An 8,818-nucleotide genomic window follows, 5' to 3' on the forward strand; every position below is an offset into this window, starting at 1 on the left:
CGCTACGAACAATAGCCCCTTGAAACTTTCCATAGTTATTTACACGCGTTTCGAGAGACCGGGCACTTTTTTTCATAAAGAAATATCAATCTATTAAACAAACATGTTCCTCGAGCCGCATCGTTGCAATAACTATCGCCGTCCTGTGTATTTTCAATTCGTAAAATAATTCGAATCGGTACTAGCGAAACTTATTTTGTAAAATTGATAAACAATACTAGGATTTTTGCTCCGAGTAGAAGATCCCTTTCAACCACTGCTCCTTCGCGATCGCGAAGATACTCTTTGCAGAAGAGGACACGATTGAGAAACGATCAAAGCGTGTCCGTTCATTTATAAGTTTACGTACAATCTCGTTACAACGGAAGAACGGGATTCCCTAGTCGTTTCTTTGATTCGCGAATCTTTGTCGAGCCTTTTCCTGCGATCGAATTACAGATCTTTAACGACAGTCGAGGAAAACGATCGCGATTTCAAGGATCTTTCGAAACGTCCACCGCGGTTTTCCCATTAATTTCCCGTAAATAAGTTTCCTTATTTCGTAAACGCGGTTTCGCTCCGCAATGCGCAAGATCCAACTGGGTTTTTTCAGATCTATTCGACGCGCCATTATCTCTCTATCTCACGCATAAACTTGGACGAGACAGTCATGTTGGTTGCATCAACAAAAATAAAAGCGAAACGTAAAAAGATCAACAGGGCTTTGGTTTAATGGCTCGGTTCGCGGAATCGTTTACGCGACGGTGGATACGGATTTCGAGACGGTGTGTCGATCGTTGCATCTGGTGTCGATCCGTCGAGTACTCGATCTCGTTTCGTGGAATAGGTTGCAATTATCGAATGTGACGCGGTACGGGTGCTACGACCGAGAACGAGGAAGCCCAGACGCATGTAAACTTGGGGAGCCGGCCTTATCGCGCCTTGTCACCTCGAGCGTATAAAAGACAAGCTCTTTCGACAGGTAGCTTCAGTAATTCGTACAAGCGCAAAGACGCCGGAATCTGGAACCGCTCTACCCCGCCCGTCGTCGCGTGTGTACCCGTCGACGAGCGACGATCTTTTGGTGATCCGCGATACGATCGTCGTGATCTTTGTCCTCGACCCTCCGGAGCAACGAAATCCACGACCAACGGTGCAACCGGTCCGTCATCGGTAGGAAATCCTTGGTTCGTGCACGACCGTTGGGAAAACGCGTGCACTGTCAGCCCGCATAGTGACGCCTAGTGAAGTCGCGAGGGACACTTATGAAGGGGTCCGTCAACGCACCGAGGCCCATCGTTGATCAGAACAGATATATTTGGGATAACGATTGGAAGCAGTAGACGCGGACAAGGTACGTGGACGCCTGGAAAATTTCCTTCTGCCACGGATTCCTGTCTGTCGATCTTGACACACATTACACGGGATCGATTCGTCCCTTCTTTTTCGGGGTTGCAAACGCTGCCCTCCAAGAGTTGCAATCGACGTCGATGTTGGAATCTTAATTGCAATCGATAGAACCCACTTTCGAGGATCGATAGGTCCCCCATATTTGCCTAACCAAACTCAATCATACCAAAGAGTTTAATTACGAGCTTGAATTCCACCGAAACAGTTTTTCTAAACCTTGAGCGAGACAGTTGTTGACATTTGTCTGTTAGTATTAATTTGTGCTCCGATATTAATGGATCTAATTGCGTTCTGACACACTTTTCACCATTCAAACTAGATGCTTCTGAATCGTATATGCTACAATTATTGACGGATACGTTGTTTGACTAAAATATGCAAACCGTATGCATTATGCATATTATAAAGTACATTTTAAAACCCTCCTAATGGCGAAACAAATTTCGATCTAATCCCTCTATAGAAACGTTTGCATGATCATTCACTGTTTAATAATGGGCATGCTTGATTTAGCTTCGTTTTGAGTCGATTAATAAACAAACAGTGCTATCGAGTCAATGCCATTGCTATAGATGCCATAATCATTTTTACCCGGTGACACTCGTTCATCCTCCCACGTCAAGATTATTAGAAATACAACGTTCGAGGAAGTGTTTTTGAGATATAGCCGCGTTTTGCAACAATGTGTCATCTGTACACGTGCTTGTTTAATATTGTTAGTGAAATATTGTTTCTCGCGCGAGTATAATACGCATCACAGGCAACGCGCGTAGAATATTTCATTGTAAATTAATATTCCTTTGTTTTATCTTGCTTTAATCGGTCCCATAGTCAAAGTCTAAATAACAAATAAAAGCTAAACCTTCGTGTTCGCTATTCGCGCAGAAAGGATCACCGATCTGGATTATAAAAAATCTATTTCACAGGCGCGACGAATTCAGCGAAATAAAAATGGTGAATAACCTGTGGAGTGTTTTCGCCCGTCGATTATTACTCGACCGTATAAAATAGAACTTTTTCACCGATGTCGCGAGCAAATTTCGACGTCGAAAAAATAGAGATACAGCAGTTTTTGCACGGAACAGAGGATTTACCTATGAGTCGCCACGACGAGATAGACGAACGATGAGTCCGCGGAAATTTGTGTACATTCGTTGCGCGTATTGTTTGTGCGGGTGCTAAGATATCGTCGATTCCCGGTCAGCCTGACGTTTGTCAGCGAAGCCGTGGAAACGAGGTTCCCTGGGAGCCGTGCGATCGGCAGAAAACGTCAAACGCACGCGATACGTCGGATAGGATGCAACAGGGAAGCCGAGTTCGCGCATCAGTTTGACCTATCGTCTACGAACGATCTAGCCTCCGGGTTAAATCAGTTGCCTTCGATGTTCCGGACGTTGATACGGCCGGATATTAGTTATGCCCGCCTCGTACGCAGCATCGAGCACGCGTTGCTACCCGTTAACCAGCAATAATCTCAGATTCTAACGAAATATTCCGATTATTATGATTTATATAACTGTGATCGAAATTTTTAAGCATAAATCTTTCCTGGTATTAGCGGTTGCAAATATTCCCGACTCCATCGACTCCTTTTCTGGACAAACAGTCTTGATAATCGTGTTTAACTTTGATATAATATCTTTTTCTCCAGCACCTGTTTCTGTTTGCGTTTCGTGTATGTTTCTCGCGTTGTATTACGCGTTTTATGTTGCTCCATTCTTCCGTACGAAATCGGAGTTTAGCTTCTGGGAACGTGTAATAACGAAATCGTTGAAATCTCGCGCCACCGTCTCGGCGCTTAATCCCGTTTCGAATGTAATCGGTTGCAAAATCTACCTCCTCGTTCGCGTTCTCATTGTTTAAGCCTGTCGCTTTGTCATCGCCATCGATACATTTCGCTTATCTCGATCGACTCTCGAGCCTCGATCGTTCGATTCTTCCGATCCAACGCGCTGGAGACAATATTTGCGTCTGCTCTCCGTCATTCGTTGGACATTCCCTATATATATTCCTGTGCACGTTTCATTCTCGAAAAAATTGTCCATCAACCTGAAGTCTCATTCGTTTCTTCGTTGCGTACAAAAATTGATAACCGAGAAATCTTGCATAAATATTATCGACGATCGTATCTCAGTAATCGCAGATCTAAAGCTTCGAAGGACTTACGTTTACGTAATACCTTTTTTCCGTTGTTTGGATTGATAAGATCCTGCCTGGTAAGAATAGAAACGACGTCGAAGCCGGTCAGCGGGTCGATTATTTTTCCGTAGGAGCGGAGGTTCGAGAAGCATCCGAGGCATCGGTACGACTCGGACGTCGGCCAGCGTCGCTCGCGAGGAAACGTTCTTAGCGTCGGCCCCGCTGTCCAAAAATAATCTTCGGTCCCGCGTACATAATGTTTATTAAGCGCGGCTGCAAACTGGCACAAGGTTCCGCCAGGATAGCCGTGTTCGTTGACCTACATGAACCGGTTCGCGGCGATTTTCCCTCGCGGATCGCCGCGTGTTCCGCGTCTGGGACACCCGTTAATCCGCGCGTTCCGTATCCTCGGTGCCGTTTAATATCGGCGAAAATGAAGTCGAACGGGCCGGAGGGTGGCTCGTACCCCGCGCGCCGTTAATATCCTACCGAAATAAACTCCGTTGATGTCCGTTGGATCCACCGGCGCAAATTGGTACAGCGCCAAAATTCAGCCGTCGCTAACCGGACGGAAACATTCCGCTGGAATACGGTATCCGCGACGCAACCTCGAAACGGCTAAGGTTCCGGGGGGCCCTGTCCGACAAATATTTCCAGCGTCAGATTTATGGAACATCGGGGCCCCCCTGGGTACACCCTCGCGGAAGAAAATACGTCCGAGCGCGGTTCGCAGCTTTTTTTGAACTTTTTGTCGCGAACGCGGATTGTCACCGGCCCCACGACGCAACCGTTATCGTCGTTTCCGTTTCCTCCGTTCTTCCTTTTTTTTTTCAAACGATACCGTGTACGTATTCGTTTCACGGGGGATATATCGTGTGCACTAATTTATTAACCCTTACGGAGAGCTATGTTTGTATGAGATGTTCTAGTGTCGAGGGCGCGACAGGGGTGGTGGAGAAAGTAGATCGAAAGTGGAGAATAACATTTTTTCCTCGAGTTTCAATCTGTACAGTGACTTTGACTTTGACGTAAATAGAAACGGTGATTCGGGACAGTTTTTATGGGACTACGGTTTTATCACTGTGGCGTGATAGCTGAGAGTCAAGACTATATTAGTACGAGAGATCTAGAAAGTAGATTTAAGTAACGAATTATTTACTGTAACAAATACCTAAAGTGACACTAGTTTATTCTATATATTGTAGAAAGCACCGATGACCTTGACCTTGATCTCAAAAATTTTTTCCTCCAAATATCTCTCTGACATGTTTCAATTTTAACACAAGCGGAACATTTGAACTGGTTTTCAATTTAAAACACTTTCAAAATTGTAAAGGATTTATTACATAAAATAATAAATTTCTATCCGACTTATTTTCCAGTTAAATATTATCGTGTGATCGTAAAAAATTGCTATTCCGCTCTATTGTTTTTGGTCATCGTTAAAAAGGCAATTGTATTTCCCCGCAGTGATGGTTGCCTGGATACATAGGGTAAAAAACAATACACATTCGCGTTTAATGTCGTCATAATTGTCGAATCACCGCTGTGAAATGGCGATCCGCTGACCGGGGCTCATCCACCGGGGCTACCTATAATTTTAATTATGGGTTTATAGCTTTGTTTTCAACGGCGCCGCGAAAGCACACAAAAGTCGTACTAGAAATAAATGAAACGAACAATGAAAACACAAACAACCGGACCGATATGGTTCCGTTATCAGCAAAAACAGAGCTTTCCAACCATGTATTAACACATGTACGCCGGTATCGATAGACGGTTTAAAAATAACCGGGGAGCCAAAGTGATTGGTATACAGAATATATATTGACGGACACCCTAACGTTATCGGTCTCGAAGCAATCAAAAATTTCTCGGTGTAATCTATCCGTAAGGTGGATTAAAATCCACTCTATGCGTCCGTATTTATTCGATTTACAACCATGATGTAATTCTTTTTTAAGAAACATCATTTTTACGTCGAATCTAACGCGATCACGCGACACGACGCTCAATACTGTACGAAAAATTAGTATGTAACGTTATATAACGTCACCGGTAGAACTTTTCATCGGTCCTTATCTTAATTACAACGGCGATACAATTAATTGCCAGATCGTAGATTGCAAACTGGCGCCGTATCACGGTTCCCTCCATTTTTCGTTATCATATTTCGATAAATAGTCGCTTATTCCGTCCGACGGTGTAATTTAATTGGAATATCTATCTTGCCGATCACAGTGTAAATACTCGCCGGTTCTTAAAAAACACACGATATCCGTAAATAAACTTTGCGACCGTTCTTGACATAGAAATTCGAACTTTTATGAGTCATTAATTTAGCTGTATAACCGGAAGCAGAATCGTCAGCCTTTCGATGGGTGTTTTTAATATCAAAGTCGTTGGATAATTGTCGTCGCGGGCTGTAGGAGTCAACAAACACACATTTCGCGGAATACTTATTATAGATCGTGTTCTTCCGTTTATCGGAACGAAGCGATTCGGTGGCTGTCGTGTGTGACGCATCGTCATGGACCCCACCTGAACGGTTTTAATCAGACTACCGAGTTTATCTTTTTCACAAACGATATCGTTATCGTGCCACGACTCGTGTATTTGGGCTTAGCACACGTCTGCGTATTCCAAATGCATGAGATCTGCACTTTAATAATAATTAGCAAGCATTTCACTGCGAATTACACGCGTGAAAAATTTACAATAATCGCCTTCTACAGTATTACACAGTTTCTACTGAGATTTACCGAGCACATATTTCACGAGAGACTGCCTAATGCGTTAATCTCGCATAAAAATCTCGTATAGTTCTCTAGCGTTATCAGTTCTCGTCCATACTGTCGCGTATGAAACGTAACTCGTACAAATTTAGACCGGATTTCGATGACTCGTCTCGTACTAAATTAATAAATAGATAAAAAATATCACTCGATCATTGTTCCCAGAATTCTTCCGCCTATCAACTCTGTTCACTTATAGTCTACATACTGTAAATAGAATATTACTATTTTCTGGATATTTCCAAGCAGCCTTTGATCGATATTCGAGGATGACCACGACACGCGGTGGATCGCGATCGAGATTCTGCTCGGGAGTTCTCTCGAAGCGCGATCTCCGCGTTCAATTATCGTTCCCCGTGATCTGAGATTCTCGTTTTTTGTTTCGTTTTTATAATTCACCGGGTAGCTCGGGGCGCAAAAATTGGACGGGATCGAGGCGGGGGCGGATTTTCGAAAGCCGTAAACCGCGATTGGAAATCGTGCGTGATTGTTCGCCGCGGGCGAGTCAGCGCGCGCTTTCGTATCAACCAGAAAACTTTCGTAGCTTTCGAGCTTTTCCTCCGGTACGTTTTCCGCTGCCTCGATTGCTTCGGTAGATTTCCTCGTCTCGTAATAGAAAATTGTTAACCTTCGAAAGAATCGTGGCTTCTTTGACAAAACGTTCGACAGAGGTTCGCTCTATATGATACAACGATAGTTTTTAAATATCGAGCAGATGTCAATCAATCATTGCAGATGTTTCTTCTCGCTGTAAAGAAACTCGTGAAGTACGAGCACGCCATTGGACGCGAATTTTTACCCGTTTGTAATTTGTTTTCTATGGACGGCATTCAAGTTATCGGCGCCAGAGATTCGACTGCAAGACTCACTCGTCTGCGTGGCAATCATCGAAAATTCCCAGATGTTATCATGTCCGGATTAAATTAATCGCTCTATTACGTCGCGCTATCTGGCAGAGAGCGTCGATACGGACGATCTATGATCGATTGGGTATTACGTATCTCGTCACGCGACCTTTTCCTTCGAAAATAATGAATTGTAACACAATCTCTCAGGAACGTGTTTCGAAGATCTCGATTTTTCAAAGTTGGCGCAATCCAGAGCTGTACGTCTAATTTCCGTAAAGGGGATTAAGCTAGCGTTGGGTCAGACGCGATTCTTTCGTTTGTCACGAGTCGGATTACAAGTTCCCCAGCTCCGAGACGGAAGTTTCCACGTCGCTTTCTCGCGCTTCATCTTTCGTTTTCACGGAACTCGTGTTTCCTCTGTTAATCGGGAAACTTCGGGGACCCGACAGCGCCGTCGAGTCGATACGGAATCGCGGATCGATCTACGAGACGAGATATATCGCGGGGATTATCGATCCCGCCGTATCTGCGGCGCACTCGAATATCGTGACGATTTCGCAGACGGAATTTCCAATCTCGCGAACTCCTTCATGCCTCTTAATACGCTCTATCGGGGTTTATTTTTGGATGGGAGGAACCGTTCTCCCTCTCGGAGCCTAACGTCGCGCGGAACGACGCTCTCCGTCGCCCACTCGAGCCCCGTCGAAATCGCGAAAACAACCGCGCGGAATCAAAACTGTAAATACCATTACCGGGGGCCCCCTCGATACTTTGTTACAAACTTCTGCAACGGATGTTTCGTCCACGACTGGATGTGTATAAAAAAAAACAACGGTACGAACGATGTGACCACATCGCTCGACTAAAATTATTGCAGCTCTGTTGGAGAATTCTCTCGATAGAAAATCGTGTTGCACACGTGTCTGGATTTTTTTTTAGTACAAAATGGTAGAATAATCCGATAAATTTTTGCCTGTCCATATCCAGTCGATACAAACAATTGTAATACTCCCACCGTAAAGATTGACTTTCTACGATTATTCGAGTACCATAATACTTGACAAATCATTCCTAGTTTACGAAAAATGATCGATGCGTTTTTTGGAAAGAATCTTTCACGAAGATACCGCGTTGCCTGTGGGATAAACCGGATTACCAATCGATAACGATAGCGTTCGTCGCTATCACGATTCATTTCGCTGTCACGCGTGTTTCTGGTCGCAATTACCTCTAGCTCGAAAGATGATACATTTCCCACGTCTCGTGTAACTTCTTCTCGATCGCGATTCTCGCATGTTTTCCTTGGCACCGGAAGCTCCTTTATCGCGCTCTCTAAGGAGAATCGTATTCGCGCTGGTGATTGCTGTTCTTGGCACCGGGGCGACGCGGCTGTTTCCCCTTTGGAAAATCAATTTTTGTCGAACAAACACGCGAGACGACTTTCGTCTACCGGTTCCGGTTAAAAAACCGACGCGAAAATACCTTTAACAACGAATAACAAACAACGCGCCACGGTCACGATTCTCGATAGAGTTTCTCGATATTCGATATTCGGTCTTCGCGTTCCCTCGCCATTGACGCGGGATATTTCTGGTCGACGCGTCGGTCCGAGAAAAAAAAAAGAGAAGGAATGAGAAAGAGGAGGCA

Source organism: Colletes gigas, unplaced genomic scaffold, assembly GCF_013123115.1.
Source record: "Colletes gigas isolate AHSC1104 unplaced genomic scaffold, ASM1312311v1 Colletes_gigas_Sc00010, whole genome shotgun sequence".
Classification (NCBI taxonomy): Eukaryota; Metazoa; Arthropoda; class Insecta; order Hymenoptera; family Colletidae; genus Colletes; species Colletes gigas.